The sequence below is a fragment of the Dromaius novaehollandiae genome, chromosome 26 (assembly GCF_036370855.1).
Source record: "Dromaius novaehollandiae isolate bDroNov1 chromosome 26, bDroNov1.hap1, whole genome shotgun sequence".
Classification (NCBI taxonomy): Eukaryota; Metazoa; Chordata; class Aves; order Casuariiformes; family Dromaiidae; genus Dromaius; species Dromaius novaehollandiae.
Genome location: NC_088123.1, coordinates 6,246,096 through 6,265,811, shown reverse-complemented (window position 1 = coordinate 6,265,811; position 19,716 = coordinate 6,246,096). Strand labels below are relative to the sequence as shown.

Sequence of the window (19,716 nt, the reverse complement as noted above, 5' to 3'; positions counted from 1 at the left end):
ATTATTTGTGTTGGATAATTAGCACAAGCGCTATGGAAATCGTGGCCCCATTGTGTAAATACATATGGTGCCCCCAAGAGCTTGAGATTTAAATAGACAGGAGAGACAATGGGCAAATTAGCAAGCGCTACACAACAGGTCATCGAGAGCCAGGAGTCCCACCCCAACTTCCCATTTTCCAGGACAAAGTGTTCTCCTCGTTAGACCACACAACTTCAAAATGCTCCAAATCACAACCCCATGCTTAAAAATTCTTTATCTCCCTCCAAGTGCCTTGGGTCCCTGACCCTTAATCAAAGGGACATAGGGATAAAGAGAAGGTCTCCTGTGTCAGTATTTTTCATTTTTCTGCTAGTGTGACAAGCTGTATCTTACAATGGCCTTCAAAAAACCAAACAATCTTGCTTCCTTGCATGTGGGAGACAAATTCTCTTCTAACCATGTATATTTGTGGGGCATAACTATTGAGCAATGCACTGTTACTTATTCTTTGTTCTTAAGTAACTTCTGACGGCTCTGTGAAATCAGCACGCTGTTGGGATAGGGACTGCAGAGTCCCAGGCTGTTGCTTCTCCAGTGACCTTGCAGGTGTTGCCATTTGGCAGGTGAGGGTCTAAGAAGCAAGGAGAACAAAGGTCTCAAGTCATGCAGAATGTCTATGGAAGAGAAAGGAATTGATCCTGGATTACCTAAACCATCAGCTAGGACCATAACCTCAGGACCATTTGATTGCATTCAACATCCCTGTGCTGGTAAGAAAATCAAACTGAGGACAGAAACAGCGCAGGACTAATCCAAGAAGTACTAAATAAGTATTTAAAAACACTTAAAAATTCAGAGCGATTTCTTTGCCTGTCTCCAACACTTTTTATCCGCTGATCTCACTGGGATGAACTCGCTTAGGGAGCTGCACAGGTTCCCAAACAAAGGCTCCTACCCATTCCGGATTTGCACATGAAAAACATTGCTCCCTGTCGCTCTGAGTCACTGCTTGGCTGCCAAGCCAAGCCTAACCAAACCCAACCAACAGCTTGGGAGAAGGTTCCCGGCCTTTGATGTCTTTGGCTTGAAACAGTCTTCCCCTTTCGTACACCTGCGAAAACATTCTGCAAAGAACCTCCTTCTCTTTCACTTTGCTGCGGCCTTTCACACTTTCTTAACTTAATCTGTGTTCCTTAATGAGAATGTAAATATGCTGCTGCTGTGTAACTATGAAAGTCTCAAAATACTTAATGAAGATGGACCAATTAATCCAACACGAGGCAGAGAAGCACGCAGAGCCATTCTAGTATGTGCTGCAGGCATTACCCAGGCTACTGAGAGCACCTCAGATTCGGCCCATCTTGGCTGTACGTCAGTGTCCTCCTCTCATGAAGGCTCATTTAATTTGAGCAATTCATCTAGAATTTGGGGTGTGGAACACAGCCAGAAAACAAATCATTTTCACATTCCCTTGCATATGTTTCATATGGTCACCACAAAAAGGTACTTTCTAGGTACCTTTCCTTATTAGAAGGAATTACAGTCATCTGGGGTGAACAGCAGGCAGAAAGGACTGGATGAGTCTGGTAGCAGCTTGGATCATGCCTTTAGGATGTCTCTTTTTATTACCCCTATTATCCCTCTACTTCTGGGTTTTGAAGGCTCCAGAGTATCAGGTTGCTTAGAAAAGTTTCGTCATTAGGCCTGATTTTCTACTCATTTAGGAAGACACAATGCTGAAATTGTTGGAGCTACACTTTTGCAAATCCTTCTGGAAGCTCAATTCAAAGCCCACTGTGGTCGAGGCCTCATCCACTGAAGGGCACTGACTTCACCCTCTGTTAGACCAGAAGCGTGATGAGGATCACTGCCCTGGCTTTCCCTTAAAGGAGTCTGAAGTCCCATTTAGCAGCTTGTTCACTCCCCTCATTTCATCCCGATGTTTACGTGCACAGAAAGCGCTCAGCACCTCATCAGTGAACCTCTTCCTCCTCAGCACAGCCTGGAGTTAGGGGCTGTCCTTTCCTGTCCCTGGCAGAGCTCATGGGGAAGCTGCGAGTACAGCCTGTTTCTAATTTCCACACATCAAGCGAGACTTGCTGCTCCAGTGTATCCAGCTTGGATAAGATAGATGAGAAGATAGATGTTAGCCACAAACCCTCCTTTTTGTGGTTTCCCAAATGTTTTGTTTTTTTCCCCCACCACAGATGCAAAATTATTCTGGAGATATGGAAATCTGCAGTGCAAGCTTGTTAAAATACCAGTTGGTTTTTGGTGGCGATGGTGGTAGAGCAGAACCGATCCTTACAGGCCTAACTGAAGCTTTACCAGCGCGAGCCTGCCGCAAATATGCAGTCAGTCGCCTTCCTACGAATGTGATCTAAACAAGAGTGGACATGTGGATCCAGCCACCGAATGCCCCAGCCAAACAGAGGACTTATTCACTGGTAAATCACAAGCAGAAGTTACATACTTGGTTCCCCGGTTCTCATTTGTGTTTACTCTCCACTTCTCTCCCAGCCATAGCCTAGGCAACGGACGGGTCCAAACCTCACTGCAATGAACAGGAATCATTCTGCTGATTTCACTGGCCTTTGGGTTAGGACACAGTGGTTTTTCAACCAGCTGTTTTATTCTGTTTCCCATCTTAGCCTTAAGAATTCAGCAAATCCTCCAAAGAGCTTGTTTTAATGAAAATAATGACCCAAAGCTCCATGCAGGATTTATCTATTATATGGATTTCTACAGGCCATAGCACCATGGCATCTAACATGCCAGTCTTTTACCATATCTATCCTCACATCACCCCAGACTAAAGCACAGAGGCTAAGAACCCCCTGCTGCCTGGAATTGCCTCCAAGACAATTGTTTGAGCCCAAATTTGCTACTTATCCTCCTTGCTTACCTGCTGATCACCTACAGACATGCTCTGGGGTGGTCAGGAGCTATCCCTGAGTGGAAAAGCATCAGGCATACCTTTGTACAGGTCCCCAAACTCTTCTTGTGGTTATGACGAGCTGGATGGGAGTGTGGTCACATCCTGGCCTCTTGCAGACACTCAGAGTTTAGCCCTTCCTAAGTGTATCAAGGATGCATGGAGCACAGTTACCACAAGGCTAACTGCCAGCAAAGACAGAGAGCATGTGGGTTGCTGGGGTTGGGATGCAGAAAGCCTGTCCTGAGCTTTCTACTGCCACTACAATTTATACGTACCAAAGAGCCTTGGCAGACAGGAGTCCAACGACATTTCTCTGTTCGCAACGAGGAGCAGAAATACTGCAGAGCTGTAGGAGTACGTCTATCAGGCCAGGCTCTGCAAGAGAACGGGGTGGAAGCTCTGTTAGGCCAAGCTACAGTCTGGCCCTAGGCATTTTGAGTCATGCAAAGGTAAAGTCATGCACTTTTCTTTTTGTCTGTGTTCCTTTAAGTCCCATACCAGTTGTGCAGATAAAGAAGATTTATGGAACATTTCACTATTAATATCACTTATCTCATATTCCAAGAGATTATGCTGTGTTATCTTAAGCCTGCTTTCATACCTGGTAACTACATCTTTCAAACAGATGAACTAATGAAAAGGCTGAGGCTGATGGATATGTGCAGTGGGTAGGTGACTGGGTCAGAGAAGTGTAGAAAAAGCAATAATGCCAGAGCACAGGCTGCAATTTTGTACTTTGGTTCAAAAAGAGACAAATTTTTGTTCAAAAATATGGCATTGCCTGGAACAAGAAGAACAAACAGGGGTCTGTCAGCCCTTGTAGTACTTAGGGAAAGGATTTCGGAAAGATTAGAGGCTAGATTCTCTTTATCATGAAATGCCTTTAACATCCCTCTGACTCCAACAGCTAAGTTTTCAGAGATCATAAAATCAAGTGTTACTGGTCAGACCATAACTGAGTGATTATGGAGCAGGACTATCTGTTCTGGGCCTTGTGCAAAAACGAATAAAATCTGAACACCTGCTATATTTAGCTCTGACCACAATCAGTCTAGGTATTTTATGCAGCACACATCACATCTTGCTCTAGCACTGCAATACTTATCCTAAACTGAGAGTAGGATGAAAGAGCACATGGACAAATCCGACTCTTCAACACAAGTGAGGTGAGTTAGAAAGGCCTGTTTTTAATTCTTTTGTTATTAAACATGAAGCAAAGTGCCACTTACATATCATACAGATGGAAATGAATTAAACATGCTTCCTCCAGCACGATAATAAAAGAATCTAAAATACAACAAGGTCCTATCTTAACAAGTGACTTCATGTTCCATGTGTAACATTACAAATTACTTCAAGTGACAGAATGTCAAAGTGGTATTAATTTGATGAGTTTAAATGATATTCAATAGAGAAAGCATCCATCTTCTAACACATCAGAAGTCTTTATACAGTGTCTCCTATGGGAAAAGTCTCATATAAAAAGAAACCTAGCTGTGTCTGGCTTTTATTATTTATTGAACAATACTCCATTGATTCACAGATCCTCTCCAGACAGCTCATAAACAGGGCCTGTAGTGCAAAGTTTAGACAAGGACAATGATTTCTGAACTCTCAGCCATGACAGAAAGCTCTGTGATTACCCACACGGGAAGGAATGGAAAGTGCTGGAGTTCGTAAGAGAGAAATGCAAGAAATGCAAACATATCTTCCTGCAGAAGAAAGTCAGGTTCCTATGAAAGCTGCAGTTTCATGTCTTTTTTCTTCTGTAGTATGCTCTTCTGTACACTTGCTGCAGAAGTGTTTCTCCTGACTTTGTTAACTCTCTTAGTTGTTCCAAAACTTCTTGTCCCAATGAACACCCAGCAGATTTCTTTTGGACCAGCACACGTTTTTCTCAGGCCTTTAGCTGAAAGCCCTACCTCCTTCGGGGTTCATGCAGTTTGAGATTTACTATTTCATGTAAAAAGGCCATGGTTAGACCAAGGCTACCTAGGCCAGCCTCCCCTCTGCCTTTGGCCCATAGTGCTAGAGAAAGTTTAAAATGGTCTTTCTGCCAGAGTGTCTGCCTAGCAGTGTGTGGCACTAGCTCAAATGAGAGCAGAGTGTGAACACAACAAAGCCAACGGCAGTGAAGGCATCTTAAAAATCCCCCCTATCCTCCTGGGATACGCAGCGGGGCTAGCTGCACTTCCCTTGCTCATAGGGGCTTTAAGAAGAAAACTGTCCCAAAGAGGTGCTCAGATATGGGGTTCCCACAGATACCCTGTAAAATCTCTTAAATTGGCTCACTTCCCTGGAAGCCAGTCCAGCTCCTCAAACCGATGGAACGACTTTAGTGGCAGTCAGATCTCCTTATATCCAGCTGTTAAATCATTTAGAGGCAGCTAAAGCTACATTCAATTCTCTCCCATTACCGTCACTTCCCACGTAAGCAACTGCTGTAGCTGTCTCTCTTTCCAGTGGAGGGAGAGGTGGGGTCCGTGGGATCATGTTCTCACAGGAGAATCTCGGTATTAAAACATCATCCACCCTACGAAAAGGATTGAGAACCCCTTGGCCTCTGTGAACCCTGAAGGAGCGTTTCCAGCGTGGCCAGAGTGGCTCCCGCTGTTATTGCAGGCAGTCCTGCTCGACCCTGGCTCTCGTTCTTGTTGATGATTGTCATTTCTAATCTTTTGGCAACACACACATTCCAAAAAAAAAGTTTCTCTGAGTTGGCTGCATCTCAGCTTCCTGGCTTGAGGGATGAACTGCTCTGCCCCAGATCCAGCTCTTCTTAATATCCAAAATATGCTGCAATAAAGGTCATTGGAAGGGAGTGGGCTAATTCAAGGCACAGTTGTCTCAGACTTAAAGAAAATGAGCCTGATGAACTAGCACCTATTTTCCACCTGATGAACAGTATCCTAAGTTTGTGGCAATACTACAGTCCCACTGGGATTTCTGTACAGAGATCTCATAAGCTTAATGACATATAACTTACAGGTCGTAATTAAGACAACATTGCAATTCTTTCTATGCCACTGATACTTTCTGCCTGGCTTTCTATTCCAGACTGCATCCCTCACTCTCTGGTGTCACCTGGCAGGGACACCTTCTCCGCTGGCGTGAACTAGCACAGATCCATTGACTCTCACAGAGTTACAGACACTGGCTGATGAACAGCTCGTTCAAATGGAAGCTCCTGCATGGTAAGACACAAAGCAAAGAGGGACTGAGAGGAATTTGGTTTAGTTAAATTGCTGCATAAATTTCCTTACTCTGGCCTGGGCTCCTAATTAGAAGCAAGTCGTTTATAAGACATAGAGAAGCCTGCTCTTATCTTCGTTTTCAAACTAGTCAGTGTTATACCCTTAGACGTTAGACTTTGAAAATACATTTAGAATCTGCAGGAACTTCATTTCATGCCCTGACAAATCTAGAATAGACCGTTACAAAGCCTTCAGGGCCAAAGATTTCTTTCGTACCAAGTAATAATGCCAGTATGTAATGATATTCAAATCCAGAACATCTATTTCACCGCCTGCCAAATGTAAAATGGACTGTGATCATATCTGTAATTGATGCAATTATGAAAACTTCCTAGTTAACCACTCTTTTAGCATTATTGTGCCTGCCTTTTGAAAAGGTTTGTTATTTTTCCATCACAGGGTTCAAAATATTCTGGTTTCTCAGCTCCGAACTGTAATACTGAATCCTACCAGGGTCTCTAGAATTCACTTGAGCATCTGGGTTGTGTTTGGGTTTTGGCTTTCCTTAAGAGACTAGCAAATAGCAGCTGGGAGGAGAATGAAAATCATTGGGACTCATCTCTTGCTTCAAGACAATGAGGTTACATAATAAAACAGGAGAAATCAGTGTGATTTAGCAGGCAAATTAAGAGAAGTAGAAAATCAGATTTACTGCTAAAAATTATGCAGAGGGCCAGATGCAGATGTAACAAAAATAGTGGCATATGTGGTGTCAGGCATTTGCGTCCGTTCACTGACTTTGCTCTGCTGATGCACTTCAGCCAAAGATCTCACCCATCATTGCTAATTCGTTGCTACTTATTAACACTGAGTCTGAGTTTAGCTCAGAGGATTTCACACCAGCCTAGCGGAGACAGTTGGGTTCTGCTTGCTTTTCTGCTCTCCTGGCTGGAGACAGGAGCAGGGGAGGTTGACTCCGCTGCAGCTAATGCAGCTGCATCAGTACCAAATCCACGTATACGAGAGATGTGTCCTGTTAACTTTGTGAGCTGTCCCCGATTGACAGCTCTGAGCAGGAGGAAAGGTCTGGGCCCTTTCTCAGCAGTGCACGGCTGGCGCAAAGCTACATGTCGAGTAAAGCAATGCAGTAAAAGCCAACAGGTGAATAAGATGACAAGAAGAGGATAAAACCCCGCAGCTCTCTCTTAAGAGACACATCCCTTGTTTTTCTATTTGGTGCCATCCATGACCGCGCAGGGCCTGTGCCCCTTTCCCTGCTCCAGAGGACAGCCTCTCTCTGCCTCTCCTGTCCCACTCAGATGCAGTGAGAGAAGCCTGGGAAAGAAATCAAAACCAATGAGAAGAGGAGGGACAAATTTCCCTGCTGCAGCAAGGAGATATTTTCTAGTTTGGTAAACGCTGTCCTTTCTGGAGAAAACAGCTGTCTTCTTGCATATTCCCAAGCAGTGAATTCATCTATAGAGCTATTACTTTTAAGAAGCTGTGGACAGACTATTGCGGTTCCTGCCCAAATATCATCTCTGGAAGGATCATCTTCCAATATGTGGGATTAAACCTAGAGTGCTTTCATGCTGCAACAACATAAATATCTAGGATGTAACTAGAATGGGTCTACGTTTTCTATTCTAACATCTATGTAATTATCTTGCTAAGAGACAATTTCCAACGAGACTGGAAATGGAGCGTTTTTTTTCCTAAAGATTTGCTCTCAAAAGGCAAAAGAACAGATTGAGAAACCAAATGTTTAGAAGGTATACAGTTAGCTGCACTCCTTTCAGATTCAAGGAGAAATATAACCCCATAGTTAAAACAGCCAGTCATTACCCAGCCTCCCTGAGTCAGAACAGCAGCAGGGGGAAAGAGCCTCTTCCAGCAGCTCCCGAAGCACGCGAGGTCCCAGTGAGCGTCCGACTGCCGCCCCAGCCATCCCACAGGAACAGGGGCGTGAGGATTGCCGCCGGAGAACAAGCTGCATCGTCAGACTGCAGGAGAAACGCAAGCCTGTAAAGACAGATTTGACACAAAACCAGTCTTTAATTTGGGGGATCTGACATGCTGCAGTTACTGTAGGTGGGGGACACTGTCTAAAACCTGATCTGGCAAGCATATGTCGGGAACACTTCCCGTGAGAGCATTCAGAGCCCAGCGCGCAGGTATGAGTGAGCGTGTGTGGTCTCTACCTCCCTTCCCCGGTTTTATGACACATTTTAAGCCACCTTCACAGACAATTTCTACACAAAAGGGCTGTTCCAGTGGCGACTGTGACACCTCCAGACAGAAATATTTCTATCCCAGCCAGGAGAACTTGCCATCCTGCTTGCTCCTGTTTTCTGTTACTCATCTAAGCATTTGTTGCTCTCTTTGCACAGTTTAAATCAGTTTATACTTTACCCAGCTATTTTAATACACCGAGGTGTAATCCTGCTTCGAGTGGTATCCATGGCAAAACTCCAGTTCCATTAGGTGAAATATACATTTATGCAGAGAGCTTAAATGAATCATTTAAAGCTACAAAAAAAGGAGATAATGAGGACATACAGGGCTTGTGTTGGCTAGCTGGTTTTAATCCTTTCAGTGCAGAAAGGCTAATACGTAATGGGAATTTTTCATTTAGTTTTTTGAAGCTTTGAAAAATGCTGGAATATTGATGCTATTAATGCTGTTTCACAGTCCAGAAAGAGTCATCCGTTTTTACTGCTGAAATAAAATAATCTGCTTTGAAAGGAAGCTATATTTAGGGGCATAATCTGGTATAAGGACTTAAGCTCTCACCTAACAAGGGAGTCTGTGAAGGAAAGTCCCTGAAGGTAGGTTATTTCAGAGCTGTTCCCTGCAGAAGGCACTTTCTTTTGAAGCCGCTGGTACCAGCCGTTACAGGAGACAGCTCCAGAGAGCAATGGGGCTACCGAACCAGCGTGGCCCTTTCTCTTTTCTATTTATGCATCTATCTGCCTTGGCAGCCCTTGAGAGGCTGAAGGACTCTGCTCGCATGCATCACCCTGTAAGACGAAGGCTTGGCGCCGCTCACACGGGAATCTGCTCCAGGGGCTTGAGTGTGCCGAGCGCTTGCCACGAAGCCTCTGCCATCCTAAATGTCCTGCAATAACCAAACTTTCCGTGGAAGGCTTCTGCGAGTGAACCTTTCTCAGGCACTGAACCCAGTGCCCTCCCAGAAGAATGGCTTTTATGGGCACTGCTCCTTTCACCTTCAGGACTGTGTATTTGGAGATATAGCAAGTTAAGAATTTCCTTATTGCATATTAATGCCCTTTAATGTGCTTTGAACCTTTTCATTTTAATTACATTAGTTGCCATTCTATTTAAAGTTCCTACAATCTGGTTACTCTTATTCAAATCAGGTTTCCGATTCTCCACACTTAGCTGCTGTTTTTCCGCTTTGCTAAATGCAGAGCTCTTTTTCCTGCGACCTTAAAATCAGCATTAGCACCTTGCAGAGGACAAATATGAAGAGACGACCCCCCTTCTTGGCAATAATAGGACCTGATCTTGTTCCCACTCAAGTAGAGCAGGCGCAAAAATGATGATTTTTCCCTAATGCACTTTTAAATTTTATTTTCATTTTCCTACTACATAGTCACACCCCCTTCTGGAATGGGGAAACTGAGGCAAGGATAAATCAATTTGCCAGTGGGAGCTAGAGCAGTGATTTATTCTTGCCTCAGTTTCCCTGTGGTGGGGGATAAGATTACAGATCACTAGAGATTTATCCTGCTGCTCTAACTGTGACACTATATTGGACTTGACAGAAGTAAGAGCAATTAAATAGGATCAGCCACAATTAAACAGGATCAAAATAGTTTCCCTCCCCTTTAAGCAAGCAAATTAAGGGCAAATTTTTGGATGTGCCCATTTATCAGCTGTTTCTATGGTAACACTTGTTTTTCCTAAAACTGTCTCGTTTGTATCATGGTAACACCCTGTAATCCTGGTCCCATTGTCCTAAGTTCAATGAAAATGTGTATAAAAGAGAGTCCTTTCCTTTAATGCCCTTACTGTCTGCTTGCAGACCTTCCCACTGGTTTACTTAAATGGTACAAATTCAAATGGTCACTTTTGCTTTGGTTGCAGTGCCTTATCCCAGCATAGGCTAATATCCTCCTTGCTGGCTTAGGCCGAACTTCAGCTGCAAAATGCTGTTCCAAAGCTGGTCGATCATTTCTCGGTCTTTGGAAACATGGGTCCTCCTGCTTTACCCCATCCAGCTCCTAACTCAAAGCAGCGACGGCTGCCACTGAGAACAACCTGCTCTGAAAATCTCTGTCTGAGGCACACAGAGATACCTGGGCATGTCCTAATGACACATCTTATTAATGCTTAAAGGTGTTGAATCTACTACATATTTCCTGAAGATTAACTGAGGATCAAAGAACATGTATTTCCTGTTAGCATCTCTTGGTGAAATTAATATCACAACAAAGATTACGTGGATCCTTTCAAATGACAATTAATTATATTCCGAGGCCGGAAATAGCTGTGTGCTATTTCTACTGCGTGCTGCCTTTGATCTGCTCTAGTGAACGTATAAAAGTTTGTGGAGTCTCCGTTGAGCAACTTGCATCTCCAAACTTTTTCTCACGGAGGGGCTGAACATCCCTTAGCAAAGTCAAAAGTTCTGCAGTTTGCAGCCTAGGACTCCTTGCACGGGTAGAGCTTTGCAGAATCAGGCCCTTCATGGCCTCTGCTCCTTGCTTAATTTGCTGTTATTTGTTTAGCTCCTGTGCAGCAGAGGTTTCCTTAGCAACCGCTGTATCCTTTTACAAGTCATTGTTAATGACACACATTGACGTCGCTGTGTACGAGGATGCTAAAAAGGATGGCACCCAATAAAAAATAACCTTTGTGATTACCCAGTTTCCTTAAGTAAACACCACTATTATCCATCGGGAACTTGCTGGAGGGACTTCTCTTCTGAACAACAATGTATGTTGCCTTTAGCATTACCAATGGGAGCCTGTTTAAAGCTTTCAAAGGTCAATAGGAAAATCTCTTGTCCTTTTCTCTTTGTGCCTAATGCCAACACTTACTGGCATATGTCTGGCCAGGAGGGAGGCAATTGCTCTCTAGACTGTCTTGCTTCTAAAGACCGAGATCCAATTTCCTGCACGGAGAAAATATCGCTTTGTTGTTACGTGATGTGAGGTGGCGGTGAGCTGGGCCCAGTTCTCAGCTTTCCTTCCAGGCTTCCTGCTCGACGCTCCGCGAAACACTTGGGTTCAGACTCACGAAAAAGCTAGGTGGGTCTGGATAGAAAACGGGGGCCTAAAGCCAAGAATTTGAGCCTCAAAGATCCTTCTGAACCTTTTAGTGGCACATGTTTAACCAAAAACCTGCATGCCCAGTCTCCATCTTAGTACAGGGACCTTGGCTGCTCCTTGCTACAAAGCAAGCAAAAATCATGGTCTTTTCTTCTGCAGACTCTCTGCATTGCAGAAGCTGCAGAGAAGAGATCAGGTGTAGAACACAGCCCCCCAACACAGTGAGTATCATAAGGTTTCTTTACTGGCTGTATACCCCCTCCAATTCTATATAACATCTGGTACTGAAGACAGAATGGGGCATTATTAATTTTATTACTGAGTTCATCAGTGTTTCTCTGGAGATATTGGCCAGAGGCAGAGGAAAAGGTGGCTCCAAGCCATCGTCCAACATGGTATTAATAGGAACTTGTGCGTGTATCTGATTTGTGTTTGAGAAGTGGGTAGAGTTGTCCATGTTGAGCTTTATACTGCCAGTACTAGACTCTTACTGGTACTGGAGTGAGCTAGTTTAAAGCTAGCCTGTGTATCTGTTTTATTCATCTGGAATGTAGACATACCCTTAACTGGAATTTGGAGGTTTTCCCATGGAAAATTGTTGACTTTGCATCAAAAAATGATTATTTTTAAGTTTGTGATTATTATTTTTTGACAAAAAGTTGACACTTTTTGTTTGCAGATAAAACTGGATTTGCTGTTTTCTTGTGAAAATATGAAAAAATTCAGGCAAACATGCTTTCCGTGAATGTTTTCAATTTAGTTTAAAAACTCAAGTTTCTGTAAGAGAAGGAGAGAAGAAAGTTCCAAAAGAATTTTCTACCAGTCCGTAAGCCCGGACTTCTCTTGTTTAGCACACATGGGTGGGGTACAGCTGTCAGATCTGAAATCAGACCCAGCTTGGGATACCAGACCATGCCTCTCCCTCCAATTTGCCCCCTACATTTGGGGGTGCATGGATCCAGGGTTTGATTTAGGCTTATCTCGGTAAAAATTTCATCCACAGGCTGATAATGTGCAATATCCTCTTTCTGTTCCCTCCAAATTCAACAGAATTTTGGATTCGGTGGGAAACAGGTTTGGTTGTAAGTAGCAATAAATTCTTTATAAGCTGCATACTAACAACAGGCTTGGATGCGTAAGGAAGGTAACTGAGAAACAGCCTCTAAGTTATCATCTGAGCTGCGACTCTCACCAGCATCCCTCGTGATTAATGACTGGAATCCTGTTGCAAACCAACATCATTTGTCTGCATTTCAAGCTCTTGAATATCAAACGATGCTAAAACTGGCGGAGCAGAGTGACTGTAACCTCAAAATGAGAACAGCGTTCTTGAACAAAACTTGTTATTGCAACTGGTTTTATCTTGGGCTGCAATTATTTTAAAATGAATGGTAACCACTAATACCATAACTACCAATATTCCTTTTTAATTCCTAACTGCTCAGTATATACTTTTAGCATTTTCAATTATTTTTCAATAGTGGCTAAAAGATTCATGAAGAATCAAAATAGATTTTATTGGCTTGGGAAAAATCATATGGGCCAAATCCTCAGTCAGGATCCATCATGAGAAGCCAACTGGCCTCCTCTGAGTTTCACTAGCCATGGAGCTGGCTCCTAGTCTTTAGAAGGGAAGGCCGTCCCTGAGTATTCTGAGATATACAAGGAGCTTCTCAGTGGCTAAGATAGAAGTTCAGTTGCTCAACTGTTGAACTGCAGGTGAAGATTCCTTTCAAATACTGAAAACGAAAAATCTGTAATGAACCCATTATTTGCTTTTCCTTTTTTTTTTTGCTTACCCCCACACAGAATAGACCTAAGTTCTACTTGCAGTTTTGCTTCGTGACGTTGGATATGGCCTTTCACTGCTCTCTGACTTCGTTTCCCATGTATAAAGCGGGGATATTCATAGAACCAGAGTCAGGCGGGACCTCTAGGTCACCCATCCACTACCCTCTCCCAAGGCCAGCGTCGTTTTGCCCTTGTCATTTCTAAAAGCAGTTTGTTAGGCCTGTTCTTAAAGACTGCTTGGGCTGGAAAGTGCTGTTGGTAAGCAATGAATTTTTTGTAAACTTACGTGAAGTTTAAGCTCTTTTTGTAAAGTTTGTTTCCTTATCACTAGAAAGTGTTTCTTAATGTCTAACCTGACTCATTCTTGCTGCAGCTTAAGCCTGCCCCTTCTTACCTTGTGCGCTGTGACCCTGGAGAGCAAAGAGCTATAGCAGCACTCTGCCTAAAGACTTAAACGCAGTACTGAGCAATTTGAAATCTACCGATAGGAACAGGTATCTGAGAGTCAGGTATTATCATTACTGTATTTTGTTTTCAAAAAGTCAGCTTTCTATACAAACATCTGAAGGATACACAAACAAACATGCCCAGTCTAAGGGACTTGAGTGCACAGCTCCCAGAACTGGAAAACAGAACCCATTTAGCCTCGAAGCAGGATGTGATTAGAGACTGATGGCATCTCTATGACCAGAAACTTAACTGAACCTTTAGTTTTCACTGTGGAGCAAAGCTGCCCATGATGATGAATTCTGATTTCTTCTACCTTACAGCGTAAGTGCAATTTTTGAGCAAGCCGGTTTAGTGCCTTATTATTAACCTTTGGCAGGAAATAGGCCATCAGGGCTTATGAACACTGAGTGTGGAGAATTTCTGTCCTAATTATGAGGCAGCAGTTTTTGAAAGCATAAATGACTGTGTACTGTGGGAAGCCACAGAGTAGCAGGTCCTTTTGGAGATAGATTCCTACCAAAATACAAGATGCTTGGGATCAGTCCTGTAAGCTTTCTTGCTGAATTCTCCCTACTGTTACTTTCTCATTGAAAACTAGAGTTAAATGCATATTGCAAAACTTAAAATAGGATGACTTAGTCTTTCAGGATACTTTCTTCCTCCAAAATCTATTTAATGTAATTTGAGATGAAAAAAGCAAGCATAATTGTTCCTACTGAAAACTGCAAATAGCCATGATTAAGTTTGAAGTGACTGGTACACATCATGTGAGTAATTGCTCAGTATAATATGAAAGAGGACTACAGGGTCAAACTCTAGATCACTAGATAAGATCACTCTTACCCATGGATTTAAAAGCAAACAATTTTCATTGTCTCCAAGTTGTAAGGAAATCAAAAAGTAGGGTGCTGTTTCAGTCCAAATAAATAAATAGACACATAAATGTTGATAGTAAGCAAGATAAACAGCTGAATATCCAGTGAAAATCATGCTCAGGGCCTTCTAGTTCTGTGTTTCAACAGGCATAAACCATTAGTGACTATACTTTGTGCAATATATACAGTGGTAAGAATGTGTGCCCAGCTGTATTCTGCCCAGGCAGCCTCGCCCCTCTCTCTCTCACTAAAGGGGAGTTTATGCGAAGTTTCTTTGGATTATTAGAGAAGGCATTTAAAAGGATATATAAAAAGGCTATTAGAAAAGTCACTGTTTAGTTGTAATAATAAACACAACTTTAGGGAAGGGGGAGTAGTCCTAAAAGTGTTTAGCCAAAATAATGATTGACAATGTGTGTGTGTATTGGGGGGGGGGGGGGAAGTAGGGTAAACATCCATTAAAATATTTGTTATTTGGAGAGATGTTAGCTGGAACAGTTTCAGATGGAGATATTTGAAAAAGCGAGATTCCTTCTAGGCAGGATGTTTATAACAACTTTGGGCCCGCTGGTCGTATCCATTGCCCGTCCCTCCATCTGCGTACATCAGTGCTTTGTCATCTGTCCCCTCACTGCGTCATCTTCTCAGTCCCTTGCTGCACCATCCCCTCACTGCTTTTCCTCTCCTCCTTCTTATTCAGTCTTTACCTAAGTGCACATAGCGAGTGGGTCCCGCAGCTCCCAGCTGATGCTACTTGGTGGCACGTCCAACAGACCAGGCTTTGCAGCCCTGTGCCCACCAGCAATACCGCTGTACCTTGCAGCCTCTTCTCCTCCTCCCTCTTTTTCTGGCTCCTCCATGACCACAATCGTCTTTGATCTCTCTCCATCCCCCCCAGTACTTTGTACCCTCTCCAGCTTTCTACCCTGCTCTTCTCAGATTCGCTGCTCCGCTTGTTCCCTGCCCACCCCGGCATCCGCGCCACGCTCTGCACTCTCCTTCACCTCGGCCCTTGCCCCCTCTTGCCTCCTGTTTCATGACTGGATATGAAAACACTGGCGCGTGGTATCCAAAACAGATCAATAAGAGGAGACAGAAATCCCACTCAAATATACTAACCCCAATGGACTTCCCAGCTGACTGCTGAGAAAGTGCATCTGACATGTTGACTCAGCCGCCACCCCCGCGCTGCTCTTTCCTGGGGGCCTGGGAGCCGGGCCGGGGCCAGCTGGGGGACGGGGGGGGGACGCTGGCCGCCAGCCATGCCAGCAACTTGTTCAAATTAAAGTCTCATGCGTTTACTTGGGTTATTCTGCTCCTGACTCCCAGGGGGAGGGGGAGGATGCACACAAAAAGGCAGCGCTGCTTTGCTGTGCTAGCCCGCACTTTCTGAATTTTTCTTTTCTTTGCCCCTTTAAACTCTTGCTGCAAAGAAAGGCTTCGCGCCGTCACTCAGGACCTGGCAGGGCTCCGGAACGGGGAGGCAGGATGGGAAGAAGACAGCATTGGAAAGGAAGAAAAGGGCTCTGATTCAGCAGGGCAGGTCTGTGACTCAAAGGGCTCCTGCTCTCTGAAAGGGCAAGCTTCTACCCTGTTATCATCATCGCAAATGAGGCGAGCGAAGGAAATCGCTGGCGTGACAAAGATGGGAACGCAAAGCAAGAGAACAGCAAAGGCAGCAGAGAAACCTCACTGCACCACCGCTAGTCAAACTCCTTGACTCCCTGCTTTGGAGATCCGTGAGCTCGGAAGTGCAGAATATGAACCCTCCCCTATAGTCCCAACTTTCTCCCAGCCTGGCAGGGCCCTCGGCTCTTCTCACGGATATATCTGAATGCTCGACCCTTGACAGCTGGCACTGTGGGACAAGGGGACCAACCTGGAACGTGTGCTGAACCACCTGATGCAATGGGGTAAGGGTGTTTTGCCACTAAGAAATGGGGCAAAGGCCTAGATCTCCTCTTACACGAGTTAGAGCTATTGTGAACCCAGTGGAGACTATGCAGGCTCCATCACCAAAGGTCTTTAAGAATGGACTGGACTGAGAGCTGTCAGGAATGACACCGAGTTAGTTCTGCTTCAGGACAAGGGAAGGTATTATGTAACCTTTTGCAGTCCCTCCTAGTCCCGATTTTCTACGATTTTGCTACGCTGTAGCATACTTCTTCAACCCTCTGCTAAGGTCCTTGTGATGCAGGAACAAAAATCTGAGCATGTTAACGTGTGATTAATACAAGCTGCAAGGCTGAAGAGGCATTGAAGAGGGAGATGCTGAACAATGCATTGGTTGATTAACGCTGTGATGAAGTGGGGAGATCGAAGACAATTTTTCTTGCTGAGGCCAACTCTCATTCAGTACAAGAAGCTGTAAGCATGCTTCGGTCCTCAGCAGCAGAGAAACAGTGCTCAGAGCAGCATAGGAATTGAAGAAATCATCCACAGTCATTTTAGTGGCAGGACTAAATGTTTTGGCTGCCTTCAGCAGACATGCACAGAGGCCGGCACAGATCTTTACAGCCTAATCTACAAGTGTTAATCTCCACCTTAGTTCTGCCTGTCTGGTGCAAAAGGCAACAGGTTCACAGACTTGTTTTGCCACTGTCTACATCAGTCTACATAAAGTGTATGGCTAGTAAGCACTAGCTAAAGTTGGTGAAAACAGTGTTATAGAAAGCTTCTCTATCAAGTTGAGTTTTAGCCTAAACACCCTTGCAAAAAGTCAATGCAAAGAACATAGCCTAAAACTACCAAGTGCTCCATGCAAGGCTGTTCTCAACCAGGCTACTACTTAGTTCAACAAGCTGATGTACCTGCAGCACCTTGCTCTGAAGAAAAGCTGTCACAGCTCCTTGAAATACACTAGAAAACATGGTCTCACAATATCTTGCAAAAAAACAAGAAGGGCTTTATCTCTTCTAAATTTGTATCTTGAAATTGGTCTTTACTCTCTTAGCAATGCCTAACATTTTTGTATTTCATTTACTTTTATTTAAATGAGTTTTTAACATATTTTAAGGATGTGTATTATCCTTATCCTAAATGTCTGTAATTAGTTTGCAGAAAAATGCTTGAGATTTCTCATCACTTATGCATATAATTACTGGTCTTAGAGAAAACAGAGTTTAGTTCCTTTGTAAGACAGTAACATGCAAAAGAGGAAAAAAAATACAGGAAGGCAGAAATCATTTGGAATTAATTAAAGTCTGGCACAATGCAAGATATTCCATAAAATTAACCTGGGAACTGAAAGCAGCAACTACTGATCTGCAATGTTACTGAACCTGAAAATCTAGTTTGCTTAACGAACCACTGTAAAATTCCACCGTCTTCATCATCAGACATTATTTACATGGAAAAAAGGATATTCCGGTGGTTAGATCATCAAGGCCCACGTCAGGAGTTCTGTGTTTTGTCACTTCCAGTTACTTCTCCCCTTTTATCCCCACCATCCCTCTACAATAAACAAAGGCAACTGCAGTATTTGTTTGAACTTCTCTGTGAAACCTGAAATGCCTTTTTGCAATGCAATAGCTAACTTGCCTTCACCCAGTTAAGAGTATTCGTCCTTTCACATAATGTGCTACACCTCAGCCTGTCACCATGCTGGATTTAACCCAAACTGTAGTATGACATGTATTTTAAGCTGATCGATAGGATCCATTAAAAGCATTCAGAGAGAAATGTCCAGTGACTAAGAAACGGCGCTTGGCTAAAGAAGCAAAAGGTAACCGTGCTCCTAATGCAGGCATTCCACTTCTGTGCCTAAATTTAGTTACTAACATGGAACTTGGGAACATTAGCAAAAGGACTCTTTTGAGGAGGCTGGCTGGATGTTGGACATAGGAATAGGTGTTAAACTAGTTCGGTACCTAGCACCCACAAGGAGTAAGGATCTTGGATATCTTTCCAAATCTTGTCCTTAGGGCTTTTAGTGTATTTTATGTTTGTGGAGTACTTGCTGAACATCCTACTGATGCTTTCCATATTTTATTTCAACTTGCTGGAATAAATATTACTGTGAGCTAGATCAGCGAGCTGTTTGTTTCAGTGAATCACAGTAAGTTTTATATCACGGACACTTCTCACTTCCCTGGGCTTTTCTGACCTTCTGAGCAGCTTTCCACTGAAAGGAACAAAAGAGGGGAAGAGGGTGTGCAAAAATGTTCCTTAATGTCCTCTCATTATCTGTTTGAAGAGCAGTTGGCCATCAGCAGAAGGATATAATATCAGGACTTCCAATATTTCACAATTTAGCAAGGCTTGCGTGTGTCCTTATGCCTTTCCATAAGAAGGTGGTATTAAAACCAGTCTCCATATAGAGACGAACTAAAACAACCAAATTCAGCCAACCTAACTTCACCTAATGTGACCATTTTCTTCTAGGCTTTCATTCTGAATCTTAAGAGTTTTACTCTGCCAAAGTCAGTTTGCCACCTCTGCTGGGGATCTGTAAAAAGGCCCACACTGAGGTCCAACTGAACCTAAAAACATGCTGTAAGCATTCTGGTCCTCTATTCATTTATGAGAGTCAGTTAACTATATATTAAAATAGTTAGTCAGGATTCAGATACAAACATTTTAGTGTGTGTCTGCCCTGTGACGTCCTGCTGCAGTACTGGGCCTTTTTGGCATCACTACAATAAAACTAAATAATTAGTAAAGCCTGCAATAATGGAAAAGCGTCATTCAAAACAGCCTCTAAATAAGACAGTGGTTGAACAGTTTAGACTCTCTGGTTGTCTAATATATACCACAGAATCTGGTGACTAGAACCAGATTTATTAGACTTCGACTGACAGTCCTTAAGTGAATGTGGTTAAAAAGCAAGAGAGCATTGTAATGATCACTGCAGGCTTCAGGAAGATGACCTATGAATCATGATGTAGGAAGTCCATACTGGTTCTGAAATAAAAATGTACATTGAAGTAGTTAAACAGAAGGTTGGTTGTCCACGCTGGTTAGGTTCCAAGGGTTTCATAATGATTTCAAGTCTGAGGTTCCCGTTACATGTTAACATGAATGATAGCTTTGATGGATAACTACGGAGCGAGGAAGTGAAGCAGGTCGAATGCCTGGTGGCTGAATGCTGTTCATGGAACGGTTTGCAACGGCCTGTGTAGACAGCAGTCAGAACGTGTGGTTAGAGTCCTGTGGTCTTTTTTCAGGCAACATTCAACAATGAAGTTGCC

The 19,716-nt window shown here is 43.5% G+C and overlaps 1 long non-coding RNA gene across 1 annotated transcript in view; it reads right to left on the bottom strand.

The window, feature by feature from the left end:
• Nucleotides 1-19,716, bottom strand: part of LOC112996720 (uncharacterized) — a 47,810-nt gene that overhangs the window by 17,631 nt on the left and 10,463 nt on the right. The window contains exons 3-5 of the long non-coding RNA XR_010385163.1: nt 7,960-8,136; nt 3,196-3,295; nt 2,959-3,057 (exon numbers count right to left, since the gene is read on the bottom strand). This is a non-coding gene — a long non-coding RNA (uncharacterized LOC112996720). The remainder of the gene's footprint in view (nt 1-2,958; nt 3,058-3,195; nt 3,296-7,959; nt 8,137-19,716) is intronic.